Source organism: Cryptomeria japonica, chromosome 4 (assembly GCF_030272615.1).
Source record: "Cryptomeria japonica chromosome 4, Sugi_1.0, whole genome shotgun sequence".
Lineage (NCBI taxonomy): Eukaryota > Viridiplantae > Streptophyta > Pinopsida > Cupressales > Cupressaceae > Cryptomeria > Cryptomeria japonica.
Window position 1 is genome coordinate 17,019,768 of NC_081408.1, and position 11,201 is coordinate 17,030,968.

Genomic DNA, 11,201 nt, shown 5'->3' on the forward strand with positions numbered 1-11,201 from the left:
TTATACACATATTATATATTACATATATTATATGTATATACACATATTATACATAGAATATCATATTATACAATAGCGTGTACGCGCTGTTTATAGTAAAGATAGAACGTAGGCACTGTTTAAAGGCAAACAAGTGCATACACGCTGCTTACACTATACATACCCCATACACGCTTTTTAAACCATAAGTACCCCCATACCCGCTTTTGATTGTTTAGGCTTGGAAATAGGCTTGGATGACAAAGCTATAGATTGGAAGTTTGATTTCCATCCATTTCTCTCATTTTTGACATGTTTTATTTTATCGACTTTGTCATCATCAGGTTTACACTTCATAAAGTGGGTATTTCTAAAATTGCCACCTAATTTTTTAGCCATCTTCTGAGCTTTCTAACCATATAATTTGTTTTCAATTTGAACAACAATAACATATTATTTTTGAATTTCTTTTACTAGTGTCTCCATAGTTCTCACAGACATAGGTGCACCATTTTTTGAATAACTTTTGATATACGCATCCAAATTTAAAAAACTTTATATATTATTATAGTGCACTTGATTCTTTATAGTTTAAAAAAAAAATGTATTTTCGATTTGTTTAGTGCAACTTATGCTTCGCACACGAACAGGTACCCGAATTTTTCAGGATGTGCTCAATTGGAAAAATCATTAAAAAAAATATACTCAACAAAAAATTACAAAAAAATATAAATCTTCTATTGCTCACTCTTAACTATCTTTTTGCCAAAGGATTTGTCACAATACTAAATCTAACTATGATGTTTTTGATGCACACGTCAGACACTATGTTATGTTTTTAAAAAAAAAATAGGGTCATCTTTTCGTGCGCGAAGGATTTGACCCCCTTAATCTTATCCAATTTTGAAAAAGTTTAGTAGTTTAGAAACTAGATTCAGAGTACTATAATATTTGTTCTTTGATTATGTTCTTATCTTGAGTGGATGACTTTCAAATTTTGCCTCTAAGTTCAGGTTCACCTAATTTTAGAAAAAAAGTGTTCACTTATACCCCCCTTTTTTACCACCATCTTTGTGCACTTACCCCTAACCCAGACATGTCTAAGGATTTCATAATGTACGTTTATTCTTTTTAGCATAGCATCGCCATGGTTCTAACCCAAAAAGATGCCCAAGAAGGAGGAGAGCATCCCATAGCTTTCCATTCAAAAACTCTTAAGGATTATGAGGCCCGATACAACTTTGTCGAAAAGAAAGCCTTAACCGCTGTAAAAAGGACTAAAGAAATTTAGGCATTTCATTGCGTGTAATAAAATCACGATGTACGTAACCCATCCCGTAGTAAGGGAATACATCATGGAGGGTGACATCACTGAAAAGAGGGCAAATTGGATCACTAAGATTCTAGAATATGATGTCGATATCAAGCCAACAAAGCTTGTTCATGGGAGAGCCCTATGTGAATATATAGTGTAGGATTGTGAACCCCTTGATGATGGCGCGGCTGTAGAGGAAATGGTTATGTTTGTGTCAAATGTTCCCAGTGACAGCTGGATTGACAAAAGGAAGCATTTTATGAAGACTCAGATTTTTCCCGAAAATCTTCCCCCGGCTAAGAAGAGGTTCTACAGACTTCAAAATAGCGGTTTCTGCTTAATAGATGGAACTCTTTTCAAAAGGAATTTTGATGGAGTTCTACTCCACTATGTGGACCAGAGCCAAGCTGATAAAATCCAGCATGAGTTTCACTACGGCTCCTCGGGAGGCCACTTCTCTACACCCACAACTGCTATCAAGATTACCCAAGTTGGATATTTTTTGCTGTCCATGTTCAAAGATACACACAATTTAGTAAGGGGATGCAAAGAGTGCCAATATTACATAGGAAGAAGTAAGAAAGCTGCAATGCCACTCAAGCCCATGTCAGTGGAAGAGTCTTTCACTCAATGGGGCCTTGATTTTATCAGAATGATCAACCCCCAAAGTTCAGCCAGACATAAGTGGATCCTGACTGCTACTGATTATTTCACCAGATGGTTCAAAGTCGTTCCTTTACAAAATTCATCAGAAAGCGAGGTGCTAGCTTTCCTAGAGGATCTGACATGTCGGTATGGTCCCCCAAAAACTGTTATATCAGATAATGTGTCTGCATTCACAGGCTCGTGAATTACCCAATTCGCCCTCAGCAGAGGTACTTATCTCAAAACCTCTTCTAACTACTATCCTCAAGGGAATGGACTTGTTGAATCCACTAACAAAAACCTTATCAAACTTATCAAAAGGATAGGTTTTGAGTACAAGAGGGAGTGGCACCACCACCTAAGATGCGCACTATGGGCAAACCGCATAACACCCAAACAGATTCTAAAAAACTCCCCGTACAAGCTGGTATTCGGAAAAGATGCACTTTTCCCCATGTCACTAGAGATCTTGGCATTGCAATTACTAAAATCAATGGAAGTTGCCAAAAATGGCTCCATGGTTGTAAGCGAGGGAGGTAGCTTTCACGACTCTCCAAGACAGACAGGAAGTCGTCAAAAGATGGTTTGTGTAGCGTCCTAAAATTGTGACACTTGCAATTTCGACTGCATTTCGGTCTTCACGATGGTGACGCAACACGCAACCTGAATGGAGACCCCAAAACTTGCTCACGACACTGAAAACTGCATTTTTCAAGCACCCTGGCCTGAACCTCCTTGCACCCTGATGTCCCGGGAGGTGGGACCAGAGTGCCTAGCGCCCTGGTCCTCCAGGACCATGGCACCCAGCGCCCTGGTCCCTGGGTCCTATTTTGGGCCCAGTTTCCTAAGTGATATCGGGTCTTTTTGATTGCAACTTGGAAATATACTTCCCTGGTCGGCCTAAGGTCGGGAAAATCAGTCTATCAGCCCTAATTGACAAGTATATAAGCTACATTTTCTCTCTCATTTGGCATATGAGGAGGATATGTGTACAAAGCATGGAAACTATACTCAAGCATTCAAGCATTCAAGCATTCAAGCAATTGATCATTCCAAGTCTCCATTCAAGGCTAAGTGTTGCATTCAAGACAAGGATTCAACCATTGAAGGGGAGATCACATACTACATGCTACAACATACAACATACAACATACAACATCTAAACCTTCGCACATAAGGATACAAACATCCTTAGAACAAGGTATTAGTACTTGTTTTACAGTCATTTACATTTATAGCTCTTGCTCATTTCTTGGTTAATTCCAAAACCGGGGTTTGACCTAAAGGCAAACCCCTAATCCCTAACCCCCCAATCGTCTTGGCTTTTCTGTGTGTAGGTTGTAGGTACACGGCTGAAATTGAAGATCTGGAATCCTTGTGCAGAGACGAACAGATCCCCCTTCGTTTCGCGGATTTTTTGGAGGACCGTGGCACCGGGCGCCATCGTCCCGACAACTTTTGCTCAAATTTGCAGGACAGCGTCGTATCGACATTTTACTGCTAATTCTAGGTCCGCAGCTTCATCCTATAACCCGAACTCAGTTTATAAGCGAATCTTTATGACTTTCTATGCATCCTTAACTTAATTTCCTTAATCAACATTCTTTACAAAAGAGGGTAGCTTTGCTTTCCAAACCCTTGAAATTCATTTAGCATCCAATCTTACATCGTGTGGGATTGAATCTTATGAGTTTCAACCCCTCTTTTGAATGTAAAGTCTTCCCCCTAAAGTGAAAACCCATCGAATCCTAGCGAACCTCCCTTCTCTCTCCTTGGAGTTAGAAGAGGGGAGACCAACTAGGGTTCGACCGCAATTTTCCGCTTTACATTTTGGTGAACCCGACGTGAACATCCTTTCTGATTTTTCATGCTTAGATCTGAAAAATTGATTACATTTCCATGTTTGATCTTTTGCAAAGTTTTAGAGGTGATTGCATTAAAACCCTAAAATTTCTTTTTAGTAATTAAACTTGCGAAATGTCTAAATGTTAATGCTTGTTTCAGATCTGTCCTTCTATTACAAATTATCAATTCATATTTGTGCTTTAATTCTGAAAATTAAGTGGTTAAAAGTCAAAACCCTAATTTTTGAAACCCTCTTGATTCAACCTTTGTCTGACAATTTGACCGATCAAAACATCTCCAAATCAGCTGTAACTTTGGATTCCGCAATAAAATCACAATATCTTTCATCCCTGAAAATTTGGAAAAAAGTTGCGAGGACCGTGTTGCAATCCGAGCGCCATCGTCCCCGACATTTTTTCCAAAATTTCGGGAGTGAGATCTTGCTGTATTTTCCTGCTAAAATCCAGAATTTTGGCTGATTTTATCAATTATAACACTTTCAAAATTACAGTCAAAGTTGGTCTTGTGATTGCTTGGTCTAAGGCTCCTAATCATTCAAAAATTATCGAAACTGAAATTTTGTGTCAAAATTGTGTTCTTACTGTCTTAAATCTGAAAATTGTATTTGCATTCATTCGAAATTTCAGTGCTTTATTCAAATATTTGCATTTTGTGACTTTTGAAATTAAGTGCCTAATTACAACAACTTTGATTTCCGCTTTCAAAATTGAATTTAGCGTGAAATTGAGTCAATTTTTAAATTTCAAAATTTGCATTGCTCTTGACATTCCCTCTAAAATCATAAAATTCAAAATTTCAGTTTCCCTCTCTTTTTCAAAATTCAAATTTTGCATTTTTCGACAATCTTGATAGGGTTCAATTTTGAATTTGCAACTTTAATTTGGCCTATCTACAGATCGTAAAATCCCTCAATTTTTTCAGATTAGCTCTAAAATCATCATACCTTTCATCCCTGCAAATTTCGAAAAAAGTTGCAAGGACCGTGTTGCACTCCGAGCGCCACGGTCCCGAACATTTTTTCTGAAATTTCGGGAGACTGTTGTGATTGCATTTAACAGCTTAAATCTGGACGATTGGCTAGTTTTACTGAAAATTGCTACCTCTAAAATCAAAATCTTCTCTCTCTCTCTAGTGCATGAGTTTTACAACAATAAGCCCTACTTACACTATTCCCATTAGATGAAGCCGTAGAATTAAGTCTTTCCGAGGTTTAACTACCGAGGAGATGGAACCTAATTTGAGTAGCCTTTTTAACGAGGACATGGGTAATTCCTCTAATCCTCCTAATGATGAAGAAGCTCCCCATGAAGTTTCTGTTGAACAACTTTCCAAATTGGATAACCAATTTGATGATTTTCACCAATGGATGTCTCATGAGTATCCCGATAGTCAAGCTCTTCCTTTAATTGAGGGTCTAAAACGCATGCTTCAAAGTGATAAGAATGGAATTGATGTTTTACGTGGTATCGCACACATTGTGGATTCGAATGTGATGCCTATGAAGAGTTTTGCTGAATCTTTAGGTTATACACAACCTCCTACACAAGTCAATCATTCTATTCCTTTGACCACTTCTATTGCTAACATACCTACCTTTACATCAAACATCATGGCTACTTCTATACAAGACATTCCTCCTGTGATCACTAGTCATGGGGGCAATCCTCCTTCTTCAATTAACCCTATTCCTTCATTTAATCTGACTTCTTCATTCCTTCCTTCAATAAGTGTTCCTATTACATCTTCACAAATGAACATGACGCAAGGGGGCAATTCATTTAACCATTCCATTCCTCCTTGTAGTGTTCCTCCTATCCAATCATCCCCTATGGTTGACTATCATAGGGTCCCACCACCTTACTCTTTACCATCTTTCAATAACATCACACCTCCATCTCAATCTAACACACCTAATATGAACTCTTCGACTGAAGCTACCATTAATAATCTTGCACAAACTGTCTCTTCTTTACAGCAACAAATTGCCTCTATGAATCAATCTAAGTTTAGTGTGCCCACATTTGATGTTGCGAGCCCACTTTCTCTTGACATTGTTCGAGCTATTCCTCCTAAGCATGTTGAAATCCCGCATTTGGAACTTTATAATGGTAAAGGAGATCCTCTAACACATGTTAAGACTTTTCAAACAATATGTATTGATTTTGCTTATGACCAAAGGTTGCTTGCAAAACTATTCACCAGAACATTAAGAGACAAAGCCCTACAATGGTATTGCTCGTTGCCTTCTTATTCTATTACTTCTTTCGAACAACTTGCAAATGCTTTCATTCAACAATTCCAAAACAATATAAGTCCTAAAGTTACTTTGATTGATTTAATGCATTGTAAACAAGGTGTTAAAGAAAAAGTAACTGATTTCATTGGTAGATATAAGCATTTGTATGCTCAAATTTCTTTTCCAGTGCCTGACAATGATATTCAAAGAATCTTTATTTCTAATTTACAAAAAGATATTCAAGACAAACTTCTGTTTTCTGAGTTTACTTCTTTCCAACAGTTGTGCGCCACTCTTCACAATTATCAACTGACTGTGAGTCAAATGGAACAATCACATCCTATGGCTCCAAGTGATAAGGGTGATAGCAGTCAACAACCATTTGGGAAGTTTAAATAGAACAGAGATTCCATCAAATTCAATGAAAACATCATCAACAACAATGTGAATGCAGCATCAGGTGTGCCTCCTATTTCTAAATTTTTCAGGAAAGAAAGAAAGTATACTCCTTTGAATGAATCATTGCATGATATTATGAATAAGTTATTGGGACAAAATATGCTTACTCTTCCTCCTATAAGACAAATTGATCCTGCAAAGATTACTTCACCTTATTTTGATCACAAAGCTTTTTGTTATTTTCATCGTCAGCCTGGTCATGATACTGAAAAATGCTTTTCTTTAAAGGGTAAAATTCAAGATTTGATTGATAATAATACTATTTCTGTTTCTGGAGTGAATGATAAAGGCAACACATCTGTAGCTCCTCCTAACCAAAATCTTCAGATTTTCACTGACCCATTGCCTTCTCATACCTCTAATGCAATTGAGGCTAATGATTCCTCTCTCTCATCTGATGGTCTTGTGTCTATGACTCCGAATGTGATTAACTTTGTAGAGCAGCAAGAAAACCCTAAAGAACCTTCCATCACATTTGATTCTAGCGAAACCATTAGGGCACCTGATGGTCCTTTATACATAGTTGCAAAAGTCAAGAATACACCTTGCCGTGGAGTGCTTATTGATCCTTCGTGCATGGTTAATGTTATTACTGAAGAATTTCTTTTTACTTTGCAATTGAATCAAGTGATCTATGACAAAACAGATGTGATTGTGAAACTATTTGATGCATTTTCTTCTCCTGCAATTGGTTCTATTACATTGCCTATTGAGGTCCATAACAAATCCCTTGATGTGAACTTTGCTATTATTCCTTCTTCCGAACAATTTCGTGTGAAGCTTGGCTATCCTTGGCTATCTTCCATGAAAGCTATTGCTTCTCCTATTCATAAGTGTTTGAAATTTCCCCATAATGGTGAAGTTGTTACTGTCAATCATAGTCTCTTTAAACCAGCTGAAAGAACCTCTAGTGTTCCTATTGATTACTTTTGGCCCAAACAATTCCAATCTCTTCCTCCGCGAAGTGATCATCTTTTCAAATCTTATCAAAAGTGGAAAACAGATATGATCCTATCTCTAAGTGAACCTAGAGCACCTAAACTTGACATTCCTATCATTCTTGAGAAGGAAATTCTTCCTTTGAAAGACAAAACTAATGTCTTTCCCCAAGAAGATTCCCAACCCATCCCTATGGATGCGACTATGTCTATGCCTAATAAATCTTCTAAAAATAGACCTATACCTCCTCGTCATGATGGACTTGGTCTTCTTCCTAAACCAAAAACTCCTCCTTTATATGGAGCAGTTCCTCCTCCTGCCTTCTATAGAGAGAAGAGACCTTCTTCTTCTCCTATTATACAGCCTAAGAGACCACAACCTAAACACCCAAGTGATAGGGATGAGAACATTCCTCCTCCTCTATCTTCTACACTTCCTACTAAGACTAGACGTAATCGTTCTGCACGGGAACGTCGACGAAAGCGTCGTCTTAGGGCTCAAGCAGCTACTTCTCAAACTTTGCAATCTCCAAAAACACCTTCAACAAGCATTATTCCATTTTCTCCTCAGCCGAAAATTGAGCCGAAATCTCCTAAACATAAGATGTATGATGGTCTTGATCCGGTGCGAGTTAAAGATCCTATTTTTATAAATCTTGATGATGATATAGATGAAAATGTTATTCATGATGAAAATGGTACTCCTCTTGCTTCTGATAATGAATATGAACTTGTTGATGTTGATAACCATTTATCTAATGAATTTTCTAAAGCACTTATCCTAGCTCCTAGACAAGAACAATGTGGCTTGGAACATGAACATAGCCCTTGTTTGGATCTTGTGATAGCTCCATCTGCTGTGTTGGATGTTCCTCCTCTAGCATGTTCCCTGCCTTCCCGAAACATTGATCAGCAAGATCGGGGGGTAGATGACATGCTAGACTAGTTACATTAGCATGGCAGATTCTCTCCCCCTCTCTTTTGTTACTTCTTCTATATGTCATTCTCATTCTTCTATTTGTCGTCCTTAGTGTTGTCTACTTGAGGACGATGCAAAGCATTGAGATCTCTCGATCTCTCTCATGTTGACTCAAAAGACACATGTGTTCCCTTCTTCTAGGTGACCTTCCTTGATTGGGGAATGAAGAACAATTATGCATACATACATATGATATATACATGACTTATCATACAGCATACTGACCCCGAGGAAAGCGAAGTCACCTCGTGCTTTGTGTTTTGTGTCTATTATCCTTGGGTTTATCTCACACTTGGGGGCTAAATCTTTGCGATAACGTGCTCCTTTTCCTTTCTCATTTCTTATGTGTATCACTACGTTAAAACAATCACCCCCGTTGAGGTGTGTGCGATCGCTTTAACGTAGGGGGGCATACACCCTGTCTATCCTTTCAAAGATACTTGAAAATTTCTTGGCAAACTTAGCTTTGTCTTGAAGATTTTTGGTATTTCTTTTGCATGACTCATAGTGAGGGAACCTTACTACTGACAGTCATGGTTCTTCCTCGTGATCTTCCCTTTTACTTTGTCAATCGAAGTTGTAAGATCCTTAGTCCACTGGGGGCTTGGTGTATCTTACCTCCTTGACATGGTGAAAGTCTTTCAACGTTGTTTCCTTGTACTTTACCGGAAGTATGAGCATACATACTCCCACTAAAGTGGGGGCTAAATGTAGCGTCCAAAAATTGTGACACTTGCAATTTCGACTGCATTTCGGTCTTCACGATGGCGACGCAACATGCAACCTGAATGGAGACCCCAAAACTTGCTCACGACACTGAAAACTGCATTTTTCAAGCACCCTGGCCTGAACCTCCTTGCACCCTGATGTCCCGGGAGGTGGGACCAGAGCGCCCAGCGCCCTGGTCCCTGGGTCCTATTTTGGGCCCGGTTTCCTAAGTGATATCGGGTCTTTTTGATTGCAATTTGGAAATATACTTCCCTGGTCGGCCTAAGGTCGGGAAAATCAGTCTATCAGCCCTAATTGACAAGTATATAAGCTACATTTTCTCTCTCATTTGGCATATGAGGAGGATATGTGTACAAAGCGTGGAAACTATACTCAAGCATTCAAGCATTCAAGCATTCAAGCAATTGATCATTCCAAGTCTCCATTCAAGGCTAAGTGTTGCATTCAAGACAAGGATTCAACCATTGAAGAGGAGATCACATACTACATGCTACAACATACAACATCTAAACCTTCGCACATAAGGATACAAACATCCTTAGAACAAGGTATTAGTACTTGTTTTACAGTCATTTACATTTACAGCTCTTGCTCATTTCTTGGTTAATTCCAAAACCGGGGTTTGACCTAAAGGCAAACCCCTAATCCCTAACCCCCCAATCATCTTGGCTTTTCTGTGTGTAGGTTGCAGGTACGCGGCTGAAATTGAAGATCTGGAATCCTTGTGCAGAGACGAACAGATCCCCCTTCATTTCACGGATTTTTCGGAGGACCATGGCGCCGGGCGCCATCGTCCCGACAACTTTTGCTCAAATTTGCAGGACAGCGCCGTATCGACATTTTACTGCTAATTCCAGGTCCGCAGCTTCATCCTATAACCCGAACTCAGTTTATAAGTGAATCTTTATGACTTTCTATGCATCCTTAACTTAATTTCCTTAATCAACATTCTTTACAAAAGAGGGTAGCTTTGCTTTCCAAACCCTTGAAATTCATTTAGCATCCAATCTTACATCGTGTGGGATTGAATCTTATGAGTTTCAACCCCTCTTTTGAATGTAAAGTCTTCCCCCTAAAGTGAAAACCCATCGAATCCTAGCGAACCTCCCTTCTCTCTCCTTGGAGTTAGAAGAGGGGAGACCAACTAGGGTTCGACCGCGATTTTCCGCTTTACAGTTTGATAGTAAAAAGAGTTCTAATCTGATTTTTGCCCTTGGAGATCTCGTATTGAAACATAATGAGAGGATGGCAAAACCTGGTCAGCACGCCAAGTTCGATTGCCTATGGGAGAGACCTTTCCGCATTATAGGTTGCAAAGGTTTCAATGCTTTGGAGTTAGAAGACATGAATGGGGACCCCCTTCCCATCTCGGTTAACGGTTTCCACCCTAAACCTTTTCATTAAGGGTTCCCTTCCCTTTTTAAGGTATATAATGTATATCATGTTCATAATGTATATAGTGCCTCTTTATCTTATTTATTTCCAATTAGAATCAAACAAGCAGATAGAGAAAGAAGAGAAGACAGATAAAGGAGAAAAGCAAAAACTGATTATATTAAGAGCTTCTTATATTTTCATTATAAAATGAGTAGGCTCTTGGCCTCTCCTTTTTCTACAATCTTTTTGGTTCAAATCCAAGTTGACGGTTCATCACCTCTTTGGCAGCTCTCTTCACTCTCTCCCTCGTCAGTGTCAGAGTTTTCTTCTTCCCCTAGCCACTCTGAGTCAGAGGCACTCTCGAGCTCCCCGGGCATGAAAATGACAACCAGGTTTAGTTGCTGATCTGGCATTAAAATTCTCGGGAAGATATAGTCTTTGAATCCAGTATACTAGTCTGTGCCTTCTAGAACTAGGATTATCAAATGGACGCGCAGAAGAAATTTTGCGGCAAGCTTGGTGCGATACTGATAAGAGGACAGCGTCATAGTTTTCAGCCCACCAATGATTGGATGCCAAGCCACCTCCTCGTTGAGTGTGATGAGCCACTCCAAGTCAGATGCCAGAGGGTGCCCTCAAAAGGTTACATAGTATGCAACTACATTCTCCAGTTCACCC